The 14999-nt window shown below is 40.4% G+C and overlaps 1 protein-coding gene and 1 pseudogene across 1 annotated transcript in view; one reads left to right on the top strand and one right to left on the bottom strand.

Annotated features, from left to right (window-relative positions):
* Positions 1-14999, bottom strand: part of PRIM2 (DNA primase subunit 2) — a 291718-nt gene that overhangs the window by 132648 nt on the left and 144071 nt on the right. The window lies entirely within an intron of this gene.
* Positions 12614-14670, top strand: LOC129150598 (N-acetyltransferase ESCO2-like; annotated as a pseudogene).

Below are 14999 nucleotides of genomic sequence, written 5' to 3'. Positions count from 1 at the left end.
CCGTTTAGGCCCGATCCTGGTGGGATCGGGCCTAAAGGGGCAGTTAAACATCCCTCGAGGGGTCCCAGATTGGAGAGGGTACAGGCTGGGCTGAGGGACACCCCCCCACCCGTGCATGAATTTCATGCACCAGGCCTCTAGTTTATTATAATTGATGAACCTACACTGACACGTCATTATCACCCAAAGCCCATAGTTTACATTAGGGTTCACTCTTGGTGTTGTACATCCTATGGGTTTGGACAAATTTATAATGACATGTATCCACCATTATAGTATTGTACAGAATAGTTTCACTGTCCTAAAACTCCTCTACCCATTCACTCCTTCCATCCCCTCACCCCCCCCCCCCCCAATTCCTGGCCACCACTGATCTTTTGCCTTTTCTAAAAGGTCACAGAGTTGGAATGATACAGTATGTACACTTTCAGATTGGCTTCTTTAACTTGGCACTATGCATTTATGGTTCTTCCATGTCTTTTCATGGTTTGAAAGCTCATTTCTTTTTAGCATTCCATCATCTGAAGGTACCACAGTTTATTTATCCATTCACCACCGAAGGACATCTCTGATGCTAACAAGTTTGGGCAATTATAAATAAAGCTGTTATAAACATCCAAGTGCAGGTTTTTGTGTGGACACGAGTTTCCAACAGGTGTCTTTTTTAATGAAAAACAAATAGCGAATGCTTTTCAAAATGTCTTTACATTCTCCTCCTTTCAAATCCTTCATTTACTAATTTCATATTTAACTGTATTTTTTTTTTTTTTTTTTACTGTTTCTATTGATTTCAGAGAGAGGTAGGGAGAAGGAGAGAGGGACAGAAACATCGATGAAAGAGAATAATCATGTGCATGCATATGAGCCTAACCAGTGGTCACGGACAACAGGGGGGTGGGGGCATGTGTGGGGAGGGGTTTGGGATGGGAATGGGAGGGATGGGGACAAATATGTGATACCTTAATCAATAAAGTAATTTTAAAAAAATAAAAATAAAAAATAATAAAAATAATGTCGGGGATAGAGGAACCCCTCAATAAATATTAATACATTCTTTTGTAAAAGAAAGAAAGAAAGAAAGAAAGAAAGAAAGAGAGAGAGAGAGAGAGAGAGAGAGAGAGAGAGAGGGAGGGAGGGAGGGAGGGAGGGAGGGAGGGAGGAAGGAAGGAAGGAAGGAAGGAAGGAAGGAAGGAAGGAAGGAAGGAAGGAAGGAAGAAAGAAAGAGAGAGAGAGAGAGAGAGAAGAGAATAATCAATCGGCCACCTTCCATATGCCCCGCAAGGGGGATTGAACCCGCTACCCAGACATGTGCCCCAACCAGGAATCGAACCCTGCCCTCTTGGTTCCTGGGTCCACACTCAACCACTGAGCCACACTAGCCAGGCTTAACCTGTTAATACAAAAAACACATTAGGGTATATAGATCATAAGAAATGACAGGATGCCTTCAGGGAAAATTGTTTTTTCTTTCAATAAGTATGATGCAGAAATAACATTCAATAAACTTTTCTAAATAGGAGTGGAAAAAAAGGTTGAGATGGCTCCTGCTGCACCTTATAAATCACCAAGATACCAACTCAAAATCTACAATACCAACCCTTTTCTACTGAATTGAAGATGCACAGATTATATTTATGCATATATTCTAAAAGACACACAATTTATAGGTCCAGAAAATAATTTGTGAAATCAAAAGGCAACAATTTAAACAGAGACCACACAGTAAAAAAAGATACAGCTACAGAGAGAACAGGTTGCTCCACAGAACTATCACTTTTATTACTGGGACCAGGACAGATGTCAAGTAAAATTAACTTTTACAAGCAGCTGCTCTTTTAATTTCATTGATTTTAACAACGGAAAATCCTGTGTCTTTTGAACTACATTTTCTTATAAGAGCAACGGATCCCAATTACAAATCCCAAACTGTGAGGCTCCACATTATCTTCCATCTTGCTCCTGAAATCAAAGTTGCTTCCCGGTTTCATGTTCTCCGGTGGCTGGCTGGGACGCAGTTGGCCACTAATCCTAACAGGCTCATGCTCAGACGCCCAAAGCATTGCCCAGTGTTCACAGGGCTCTTACACACATTATCTCACTGATCTTCACGACAGTGGTGGTTTCATCCACACAATGCTCCAGTACATGGATATTTCTCTATCAGCTGGCCACAAACACAGTTTTTAATATGTAGCTCTAAAACCCAACCAACGACCTTGTCGAGCAAAACGCATAGATTCCATTTGAGCTCTAAACATGCCCAAGTAGTTTAATTTCCAAGGAATATTAAACAGTACCGAGTTAACAAGATATTTCCAGTTCAGGGGGCTGGATGATATGAAGAACTGGGAGAGTAAGCCTGGGAATAGTGCAAGCAGACATCCCAGTGCTGATTTTTGATCATGAAACCTATGGTGTGAAAAGAAGCTTGTTATTCAAAGGCTAACCTTAGCGCCTTACTGATGCTCTGTATCATTTAGAAATGTAAAACAATTGCTTGAGCAAGAAAGAAGATACTAAGAGATGTGCAGTGATAAATACATAGATCGCTGAATTTTCTCCCTTAGAGTGAAACACCTATAAAATCATTTTACCTCTAGAATGCCTGCTAATTTTGGTTCAAAATTCTTATGCCACTACAGCAAGTAATTTTACAATTAGACTTCCCATAAGCAAAGCAAAGATCTGGCAAGCAAAATGCAATATGTTTTGTCTTTCATGTTGGCACCCAAGAGATTAAACCGTCAATGATTTGTTTGTCCTCTTAAAGGATTGCTCTTGTGGAGTAGGAATAAGAGCAGCAGCAACACAGCTGGCATTCCTCATCTTTTTACTACATGCAGGGTATTCTACTGGGAGTTCTATATAGACTAATCCTCACAATATCTATAAAAGTGATATTATCTCTGAGGCACCCCAGGGCTTCGCAAACTGTTCAATCAGCCAAATGTATCTGGACACCCACATAGAGTGAATAGGTAACCTTTTATGCCCTAAGCACCTAGTTCTTTTAGCCTCAGGAATTTATGTTTAAAATGTATCCAAAATGTGCATTTCATTCTACAACATGTTCTTCTTGGTCTTACTAACAAAATGTTTAATTATTTCACCATTGCCATTATTGTCCTAGATTAGTGGCCCAGTGCATGAAATTCTTACATGGAGGGGGGGTGTCCCTCAGCCCAGCCGGACATCCCTCTTTCAATCCAGGACCGCTGGCTCCTAACTGCTCACCTGCCTGCCTGACTTATTGCCCCTAACCACTCTTCCTGCCGGCCTGCTTACTTCCAATTACCCCCCCACCAGCCGTCTCACCCCCAACTACACCCCCCCTGCTGGCCTGATCACCCCCAATTGCCCCCCACCACCAGCATGATCACCCCCAACTGCCCCCCCTTGCTGGCCTGGTCACCCCCAACTGCACCCCCCCTGCTGGCCTGCTCACCCCCAACTGCCCCTCCCCAGCTGGCCTGATTACCCCCAACTGCCCTCCCTTCCTGGCCTGATCACCCCTAAATGCCTCTACCTTGGCCCTGCCACCCTGCCACCATGGCTTTGTCTGGAAGGTCTTCCAGTCTAATTAGCATATTACCCTTATATTAGTAGAGAGGTACTTTATATATACCCTAGTACACCTAGTCCTATATATTTTGGCCATATGATAGCTTTAGAAAACATGTTAGCACATCTTTACTCCTTACAGCTTCCCTGAAGTCTCTATATACATTGGGGGTTGGGGAGCTGGTTGAGATGGTTCTGAGTCTTGCCAGATTTCATGGGCTATGTCCTGCGACCCTCACAATTATAGAAAGAATGCAACTGCCATTTGTTTCAGTCATAATCTTCATGTGCGAAGACTCTAAAACTCATTTACCCTCCTGGATGTTTCACTCAATCAATTTGTGAGGCAATAACTGAAGTTCTAACGTTCCTTATTCATTATTATCTTATTTTCACTTATCATTTTTGTCTTCCAAAACACCTGTATCATATTTACCTAAATTTACATTTGTCAATTTCCTATTTAATGTAAGAAATACTCTTATCTGGGTTTTCCAGAACCCAACTGTTCTTTCACTGTTTGTTGTAAGCATGAATCTTGAACAAAATCTTATTATGTGGAAGTTTCTCATAAAGCTTCCTAAATATGCACATAAATTCTACTATGTGCACTGGAGTTGCCAACTGTATCTATAGGCTTCCAGTAAATGTTTAAAAGACTGCCCAGACAGACTAGTGGCTTTCGTAGTGGATGTTATTTATCTTCTTTAAGTAGTATAATCCAAAAGTCTTCAACTTCCTGCTGAGTCTATTTCCTATTATAAATGTCAGACATAAACCTCTCATTACACTGGCGATCTTATCTCCTTTCTAAATATTACTAACTGGTGTACCACTTCCAATGTTGGAAACTAAATTCAATATAATCTATTCTACACTACACTTACACACTTAAAATCTGTTTATTAAGTAAGCTGAAATTCGCATCCAAGGACCCACAATTATATTTAATTACCAAAGTGAAGAGACACAAAAGATCTGTGTGGGTAAGTTCACACTTTCATTTTTTTTACAAGAACTCTTTTTCCCTTGATTGGGACTTTTATGAACACTTGGAAGTGTAGAGCAATGGGAGTGAAGGGGTGAATAGGATTTTTACTAAAGCGCCTGTGACAGTGATCTGTTGTGTGACAAAACAAGCTGTCCTTGGGGATGCCCTTGCAGAACCAGAGGGCCCTTGGCGATCAGAAACAACTGATCAACAAGGACATATAGAGACTTCCATTTCCCTCCACAGGGAAATGCAGCCACTGAACTTCAAACCACTGATCCAGATTTATAATTCAAGGAAGGTGGCCCCAGATGGCTAACAACATACCTCTAATGGTTATGCTAACAGATGCTGCAGAAAGTATTCATTTGCTTCGTGCCTTTCCTTGCCTCTGTGACTTAATTTTCCCTGCTGTCTCCGAGCACCTTGATTTCTTCCTTGGCAGAGACCCTTTGTAGGTGTAGGGAATGCTTTTAGTTAAGTGTAAAATGGCTCGATGTGCCTCCACATCTCACAGTCTATTTCTCTAACCTGAAATAATCAGACATTATACTATTTTTAGGTTCAATTCAATTTAGTTGAAATTTAAGCAATCTTCTCTGTTCATGAAGTAGTCCTACAGTTTTCCTTTATAGACTATTATATAATTTTGCTCCTCCACTAAAGAATTTTTATATTTAAGCTTCTAAAAGAAGCTTCCTAAAATATTTGACCAGCTTTCAATTACACACAGAGAAGCATGTTCTGCCTGCTCAAACTAGAGCCCTGTGATTAATTATAAAACATCTGAATGTATTTAAAACAAATCAGAACAGACAAAAATAAATAATTTCCATTACTAGGACATAAAACTCAACCATTCATTAAAAACCGTTCATTATGAAAAGGAAACAGAGAAGTAAAATGTCTTTGCTGTGATAGGAACATTCAAACACAACCCTGGACTTTTCATTGCACATTCTAACATCAGATTAGATGCATTTTCCAAAAGGTTTCACTTAATCATAAATTTAGAGACAAAACTCATGTAAGACAACTAAAGAAATATGAAGAAAAATAAAATTAATGTATTTTTAAATATTTCAACAAACACAGCAGGGTTCCCACAAAGCCTCTTCTTTCCTTTCTTGCCTTTATTCCTCCCAAATTAGGAATTAGCACAAGTAGTTCCCTGCTGTCTCCTCATTTCTAAACTTATGGCTGTTTCTCTTCTTTTTATTGAATTTATTGGGGTGACACTGGTGAACAAAATTATACAGGTTTCAGGTGCACTATTCCATAGCACATCATCTGTGTACTGCATTGTGTGTTCACCACTCCAAGTCATCTCCTTCCATCACCATTTATCCTCCCTAAACCTTCCTCTACCTCTCCTCACCCCCACCCCCTGGCAATCATAATAAACTCATGGAAATTTCAAATAACATACAATCCCCTTAAGAACACAGACCCAAGTTTCTAAATTTATTAACATAAAGGAATAAATCTGTTCATTGTTCATTTAGATGACCTTATAAGTTAAAATCGCATGCAGAGATCTATTTTCCTGAGAAAAGTAGATACTTTTCTTATTCCTTACATCCTTTCAGGCCTTTTCTATTATTTTTAAAGTTGCCAAGCATGTCAAACATGCGGCCTGCCGGCCCCGAGTTTGACATGCCTGTAATGTAAACAATAACTAAATTCTATGGTAAAGAAGAGATAGTGGTCTGAAAGAATCCTTCCTTGCTTAGCTGGAAAGATTTTTAGAAAATAATGTGGCTATGATTATTATTATGATAACAACTGCCTATTGTTTTGACTGCCTGAAATTAGGAGCTGCCATTTTAGTGAGGGAATGGACCCTAGCTGACACTTTCCTGCAAGCTGCACCACTGTGACATACTAAGTGCACCTAGCCCATCTGGCTGAAAGTACTAAGGTATGAAATCAAGAGAGGGCCGGCTGGTGTGGTTGAGCATTGACCTACGAACCAGGAGATCACTGTTCAATTCCCAGTTACGGCACATGCCAGGGTTGCAGGCTCCATGCCCAGTGTGGGGCCTGCAGGAGGCAGCCGATCAGTGATTCTCATCATTATGTTTCTCTCTCTCTCCCTCTTCCTTCCTCTCTCTGAAATCAATAAAAACATATATTTCTAAAAAGGGGAGGGGGAGGGGTGTGCGGTAAAGCAAGCCTGTCCAAAACAGTTCCTAAGAGTAACCATTTTAGCATATCATATTTGTAAAACATCCTTTGATATTAGAACAGTTAGTTGAGCCTTTTATTTTATTTTAAAATATATTTGATTTTTTATAGAGAGGAAGGGAGAGGGAGAGTTAGAAACATCAATGAGAGAGAAACATCAATCAGCTGCCTCCTACCTACTGGGGATGTGCCCACAACCAAGGTACATGCCCTTGACCGGAATAGAACCTGGGACCCTTGAGTCCGCAGGCTGATGCTCTACCCACTGAGCCAAACCGGTTAGGGCTAGTTGAGCCTTTTAAAAGACCTTGGTACACATTTGACTGATTGCTTTCTAATGACATTATTTCTTCCTTTCTGGCACAATCGAGTTGATAGTGTTTGATGGATAACCAGACAAGCAAAGGACAAGTCTGAGCAATAGCCATCCTTTATATCTGACATCTCCATATTTTATTACATATTTTAGGAAAAAGGAACAAAAACCCTTTTCTGCTAGCTAGGCAATGTTAGTTCCAAAAGATCTCACTACACACAGAAAGGCCCAAATCAGTACTACTTTGAAGCAGCCAATCTTTAAATAAAAATTTTGTTGCAACTAAAGAATCATCAACAGTTATAAAACTGGGGAGAGGGAGAGATTTGTATCTTAGTTGAAGTTTGCTCACATGACCACAGGATGCCCTGGGCAAAGCACAGTACACCAAATGCAAAGCTTGGCTTTTCCTGCTCGGCCCTTCTGTCTGCCTTATACTCGCCCCTCAGTTTGCTCCCTTCAATCAGATGTAAATGAATGCCAGCAGGAACTAAAATCAGTCCTACCAAGATGCTTCAACAGTGTTGGCATATGAACTATCAGACAGCTGACAGAATTTTAAAGTCAAGTACTGAAAAACACATAGGCTTGGCCTAAATCTCTACTGAGTTATTTTTTAAAAGTGACATTAACATTACTTAGAAGTACTCAGCAGACTTCTTTCATTAAAGATACATCACAGCAAAAGCATGGGCAACTAAGGACTTAAGAGAACTGGACATTTGCAACAGCAGCCTGTGACTTTTCACCGTGCTAGCTGGCAGTCAAAGAAAGAATTTTTGGCCCTGTGGTGGGAAAGAACAGAGATGCCACTCACTAAATAAGAGCAGAAGCTGATCTGGAAGGAAAGATCAGAAATTCAGTTTTGTCCAGGTTATGCCTTTTAAAAATCCAGGAAGAACTATATGAACTGAAGAAATAAAACTATAAATCAGCCAATCTCGGCACATTCTGTAGATTTATGTGTTTAACATTAGTTCTACACTGAAAACGATAGCAATCAAATAATGTTTTACACTCTTTTCATGATTAGCTACAACTAATGGATAGAAGTATCAGTTGCTACAGGACCATTCAGTCTTAAGATCCCTTAATTCAAGAAGATCCCTTCTTACAAGAAACTCTTTAGCCACCCAACACTTCTCAGAACACTGAACCATCATTTGCTTTAGGGATGCACTCACAGTGTGTTGGCTACTAGCCGCTTGTGATACTGAGTTCTTGGAACTTGGCTAGTCCAAATGGAGATGTGCTGGAAAATACACACTAAATTTCATAGGCTTTGTATGCAGAAAGGAATGTAAAATATCTCATTTAAAATTATGTATACTGATTACATGTTAGCCTGATAATATTTAGTGTATATTGGGTAAATAAAATACAGTAAAATTAATTTCATCCTTATAAAACACTTTAAATGTGGATATAGACATTTTTAAATTACATGTGTCACATTATATTTTTACTGGACAGAGAATTTCTGAACAAAAGATGAATATGGCTTCTTTTCTGGTACATAAGCAGTGATATCATGCTATTTAAATAATTGAAAATCCAGGAGCATGAAGAAGAGCAACTAAAAATCATATATAATTACTAGAAGTAGAAAATTATCCATTTTACATCTATGGCTACAAAAACACATCTCTAAAAAATATATACCCCAATATGAGATCAAGAACAACTAAAAAAATAAAAATAAAGAAAATAAGGAAAGATGTATCCCTTTAATAAAAATGATAACAACTTTCCCCAATTATTTATATAAAATCATAAAATTATATATTGTGATCAGCCACCCTAAATTTTTTTCAAGCAGGAACTTTATAAAAGCAAGCATGTTCCTTATTCTATAGAGAAATACTTTAGTAAATGCAATGTGATTTAATAAATTTATTTTATAAGGTTTGAATTACATATTATATAGACGATTTCCCTAACCTTAAGAATATGTAGAATAACTGAGAACCTCCAGGCTGAAAAGATAACTTAGTCTGATTTATGTTCATTTGTGGATAATCTATGCTTGTGTTCCAAAACTTTTTAGATTTCTTTGGCTATGATATTCTTTTTTTTTGTAATTTATTTATTGATTAAGGTGTTACATATGATATTCTTAAATTTCACTAGCCTACCAAGATGTAGGTTTCCATATCTTTCTTCCCTGGTATTCTATTAGCCCATTTGATCTGTAGTCTTTGTTCTTTCTTAATTTTAAGTAATTTATCATCATTATTTCTTTCAATATTTTTCTCTCCTCCAATTTCTTTTCTCCTTTCTGGGAATCCTACTATTCTAATGTCAGCACTAATATCTCTCTTCATCATCTCTCTTAGCCTTCTTGATATTTTTTATCTCTGCTTTTCCTCCGCCTTCAGAATTCTACAACATGATCTTCAAGTTCATTAATTTATTTTTCTCTTGTATCCATCCTATTTATCTTATTTATTCAGTTCTTTACTTCAGCTACATTTGTCTATCTAATATTTCCGTTTTGTTCTTTTTCACTTCTTGTTCCTTCTTAATACTACTACTATCCTACCTTTATCACAGAATCTTACCTAATAATAGACAAACATGTAAATTGACCATACCTTCACTACGCCCATAGCCAATCAGAGTGACTATGCAAATTAACACAAAAAAAGATGGCGGTTAATTTGCATACATAGGCGCCCAGTGCCTGTGTCCCAGGAACATCCTGTCACCCAGGTCACTGTGAGGTAAGGCCTGGTGCAGGAGCGGACCCCTGCAATCAATCGCAGGGAGCTGGGGCTCCGCTCCTGCACAAGGCCGAAAGTGGACCCCCTGTGATCGATCGCAGGGAGGTGGGACTCCGCTCCTGCCCTAGAGGCTTTTGGCCTGGGCAGGGGCGGAGCCCGCGATCAGAGGGCGCTGGAGGGCCCCTGCCCAGGCCTAAAGCTTCAGCCAGAGGCTTTAGGCCTGGGCAGGGCCCAGCCCGCGATTGGTGTGAACTATAGAGGAAACACCTTTTCTGACTGCACATTGGCTAAGCTTCCTGTATGCCACTGGTAATATTCTTAGTAACTTGGGTAATAAGAATCCAAAAAGGTGATCTAGGGTTTTTCCACCACACTTCTGGAGAAAAAAACGAAGGTCCGCTGCTGGAAGGCTAAGAAATATCATATCCTGCCCTAGCCGGTTTGACTCAGTGGATAATGCCTCGGCCTGCTGACAGCAGGGTCTGGGTTCGATTCTGATCAAGGGCATGTACCTAGGTTGCAGGCTCCTCCTGGCCGGGGCCCAGATCAGGGCTCATGCAGGAGGCAACCAATCAAAGTGTTCCTCTCACTTTGATGTTTCTCTCTGTCTTTCCCTTTCTCTTCCACATTCTCTAAAAGTCAATGGAAACATATCCTCAGGTGAGGATAAAAAAAAAAAAAGAAAGAAAGAAATGCATATCCTATGAAAGACACATCTTGAAAATGCCTAAAGAAAGTTGTCATTTTTTCTCGGTGAAGGGACTGGAGTCCGTGTTGATGAAAACACCTTGGTGGCTGTGGTGACAGGCAGTGGCTGGAGCAGTGGGGTGATGGGGCTGGTGCCTTCCCCTGATCAGCCCGGCTGCCTCCCACAAAGGGAGGCCAGACTGCGGCTTAGGCCCGCTCCCCGTCAGTAGGACATCCCCTGAGGGCTCCCAGTATGTGAGAGGGGGCAGGATGGGCTGAGGGACCTCCCACCCCCAGTGCACGAATTTCGTGCACTGGGCCCCTAGTATAGTATATAATTATGTTTATTTTAAATTACTGATCCCTCTGTTCTCACAACTCTGCTTTCAATAGTGATTGTACTCTTCATGCATCCAATTATTTTGGCATAGGTGGTCATATTCACCAAAGGATATGAGCTAACAGATCTGGAAACGTGTGTGAAAAAATGGCCAAAACCCAAGTCCTACTATTATCCCTCCCTGATATATTTGAGAAAGATGGAGGGGATGAGCCACGGGTGCCAAATAACCACTCTTGACCACTTCTTTTGCTGTGTGCCACCTGGCAACTCCTTTTAGCCTTTAATCTCTTAAAGCGGCAGCAGTGGGGGAAGGCATCTCTGTGAAGTATGATCTGCGAGCCCTGGGAGGAATGAGCCTGGTCTGCTGGTTAACATGTGCCTGTTCTCAGCTCACACCCCAGCAGGGCTGTCACACCGCCCTAACTGCACCCTATTGACATCAATTTCTGTAACAGAGGGGCAGCAATTATCATTTCAAGGCAACTGGAGGAAATCAGGTCAACACAAAACTTAAAAGAAAAGAAACTTAAACTAATGTATGATCTGATTCCTCAGGCAACCCCATGCCATAGGCTAGACTACCCACACACATACACCAACTTTCAATAGCCTCAGTCACGCCTTGGGTTCTTCAGTTACTTGGGTTGTTTCCTCTGGTCCATGCTTTCCTCTTTCCTCTCCATGGTTAGCTTTGGAAAAAAGAGCCAACAGTCCCCATTAACTATCTTCATACAATCCCAGATCATTTAGCAAAGGAATGAGATCCCTGTGCTACAGCTTAGAAAGCTGGTAAAATATGAGAAAATCCTGTAAGGATTCATTGACAACACTAAGTATAAGTAATCTAACACTTTTTAAGTACCACAGGCACACTTAAAAATACAAACAAACATGTACTCCAATTGTGAGACTAATACCAACAATTAAAAATACTTCCTAAAATAGAGCCGAACTCCTTCACACAACTCCTAACCTGAGATATTTCTGGTACAGCATAAGTACTGGGAGAGGCAGTCATGTGCGGCATTAGAAGTGGGTTGGGGCCCAGATTTTCTTACAAAGAAGTAAAGCGCTCTTACAACCTGTACTGGTCCTATCTCTTTGTTTTGGGAATATCTTTACATGTTCTGGGTTTGACCTTTGTTGTTCTGCTTGAGCCTCTGTGTCATGTGGCACGTGGCCAAGCCCACTGCTCTCTCTGTTCTGGGCAGGGAGGGAATGAGGTCCTTCACCTGCAGCACAGTGGGTGCTTGCAGACCATCCCCCTGTGGCATCATCTGCCCATAGGGAACCCATGTTCTCGAGTGAAGTTGACCTTGTTCTGCCATTTCTCTGTGAGGAAAACGCTGTTTCATCTAGTGTTTGTGTGAGTCATGCCTTTCTTGGTGACTTGGACTCCTACAATCCACACAGTGGTGTGAGGCATTGTCATGCCCTACGCCAGTGGTCGGCAAACTCATTAGTCAACAGAGCCAAATATCAACAGTACAACGATTAAAATTTCTTTTGAGAGCCAAATTTTTTAAACTTAAACTTCTTCTAATGCCACTTCTTCAAAATAGACTCGCTCAGACCGTGGTATTTTGTGGAAGAGCCACACTCAAGGGGCCAAAGAGCCGCATATGGCTCGCAAGCCGCGGTTTGCCGACCACGGCCCTACGCTGTGCTCCACAGAGTGGGACTCCTCCCTCTGGAGGAGCAACAGGTGTAACTTGCTCAACAAATACAAAAACATTCTCAGGGGCAGAGCAACTGGCTTGGCTGAGGAGAGCTCTCGGGCTCTGAGGTGCAGGGGTTCAATCAAGATGTCAGCTTTTACTCCAAGGAAAAGGAAGTAGAAATCTTTGAACTGTGACAACCTATTATCTGACATTCCATCAAAGAAATTAATTTGGGACTTTACTGAAAATATATTTTCATCACCTAATAAAAAATATATTTGCCAAAGTAATGATGAAAAGAAAATGTGCATTGCTCTCAACAAGGTCATTTCAAGTCTGCTCAAAACAACTAAAAAAGAAAGATTAGCATCTGCAAATCAAGGTCCACCTTTTAAATCTTGTGTGTCTACTGTATCCTTTTATAACAAAAATAAGTGTTACCTCAGTCCATTAGAGAGAAAGATGATAACAGTGAATAGACCCATTTATCTAAAAACTAATAATGAAGTACCTTTTTTTCCCATGTGACAGAAAAAAATGCAGGAAAAACCAATCTGCTCCAAGACGATGAAGGAAAAAACACAGAAGAGTTTAACTGCTAAGTGTCAATCAAGTTATAAGTGCAGCAAGCCTGTATCAAAGAATTCTAAAAATTCCAAGCAAAATCGAGTGACCTGCAAACCAACTATAGAGAAAGAGAATAAGTATTCAGCTGAAAATAATTTAAATGCTCCTCGAGTTCTAAGCCAAAAAGTCAAACCACAAGTAACACTCCAGGGTGGAGCAGCATTTTTTGTTAGGAAAAAAATCCTCTCTTGGAAAACTGTCTCTGGAAAATAAGCCATTTCTGGGACTCACTCAAGAGAATAAATCAGAAGTGATTAAAGATTCTGAGTAGAGACTGTCAATGAAAGACAAAGTTTTGAGACAAGTCAAGTGCTAAAGTACTTGGTGCTAGAAAAGGAACTGAACATTGAGCTGCTGGGTATGAGAAGTAAAAATGAAGAGAAATTAATAATAAAGGATTCATCAGCTGGAGTAGTTTCTTCAAGGGAGCATAAACCTGAAGAAAATACGTGTTTTTCTTCAGAAGATTCTGACAGTGAAAGGCAGTTTCTTCTGAGTCCACTGTCTACCCCATCTTCAGCGCGTCTTCAGTCAATACAAAAAGATCTCTAGTTGGAGAACAGTCTTCTGTGGCATCCATCACACCTACTAACTTTTTGAAACAGACCAATGCACAGGAAAGTATTAATGCCAGAGATGTAAATAAACAAAAAAACAGCTCATCATTGACGCACGTCAGAAACCTTTTGGAGCCACTGTGTGTAAGTCTTGTGGCATGATCTGTACTGCTTCCAACCCTGAAGACGAACTGCAGCATGTTCAGCGTCACCACAGATTTCTGGAGGGAGTCAAATACACAGGCTGGAAAAAAGAACGTGCCCCAGCTGGCATGGCTCAGTGGTTGAGCATCGAACCTATGAACCAGGAGGTCATGGTTCGATTCCCAGCCAGGGCACATGCCCGGGTTGTGGGCTCGACCCCCAGTGGGAGGTGTGCAGAAGGCTGATCAATGATTCTCTCTTATCTCTGATGTTTCTCTCTCCCTCCCTCCCTCTTCCTTCCTCTCTGAAATCAATAAAATATATATTTTAAAAAATAAAGAACGTGTAGTAGCAGAGTTTGGGGATGGGAAAACCGTGTTGGTTCTTCCACATGATCCAAGTTATGCTATCAAAAAAGGTAGAAGTGCAAGAACTCGTTGATAATAAATTGGGCTTTCAGCAAGTTGTTCCCAGATGTCCAAACAAAAACCAAAACATTTCTCTTTATATCTGATGAAAAGAGAGTAGTTAGTTGGGTGTTTAATTGCAGAGCCCATCCAACAGGCCTTCCATGTCCTGTCTGAACCAACTAGTCCAGAACCTCCAAGGTCTAAAGAATGTCGCAGGGCTTGGCGGTGTTCAAATGTACCAGTACCTGCAGTCTGTGGAATAAGTAGAATCTGGGTGTTCAGGTTTAACAGAAGAAAGTGCATTGCAAGACAACTGGTAGATACGCTCAGGAATCACTTCATGATTGGCTGTTTTCTCAGCACTAATGAAATAGCATTTTCTGACCCAACACCAAATGGCAAGTTATTCACAGCCAAGTACTGCAACACCGCTAATTTGCTTGTATACAATTTTAATAGTTAAAGCCAATTCCAACTATAGAATAGTTACTGTTAGGGTGAGTTAAGACAGTTTCTTATCATATAATAACTACTTAGCAAATGTCAAAATAAAAACACTGAAATGCACACACACACACCAGCTGGTTGTTTAATTCTTTATGAAAAGTAATGGGTAGATTTGTTGAAAATTATCTGGAGATTCAAAGAAGGGAAAAATATTTGGATGATGTAATACTGATTAACACTCTGAATCCTTAATTATGAAACTTTGCAGATATAACTGGAAATTACTTGCCCCTTACATAGGAACACTGACATGTTTTCCACAGAAATGTGACCATTTACATTTTA

Source organism: Eptesicus fuscus, chromosome 10, assembly GCF_027574615.1.
Source record: "Eptesicus fuscus isolate TK198812 chromosome 10, DD_ASM_mEF_20220401, whole genome shotgun sequence".
NCBI lineage: Eukaryota > Metazoa > Chordata > Mammalia > Chiroptera > Vespertilionidae > Eptesicus > Eptesicus fuscus.
Note: the sequence above shows the minus strand (reverse complement) of the source record. Positions and strands in the feature narration are given on the sequence as shown.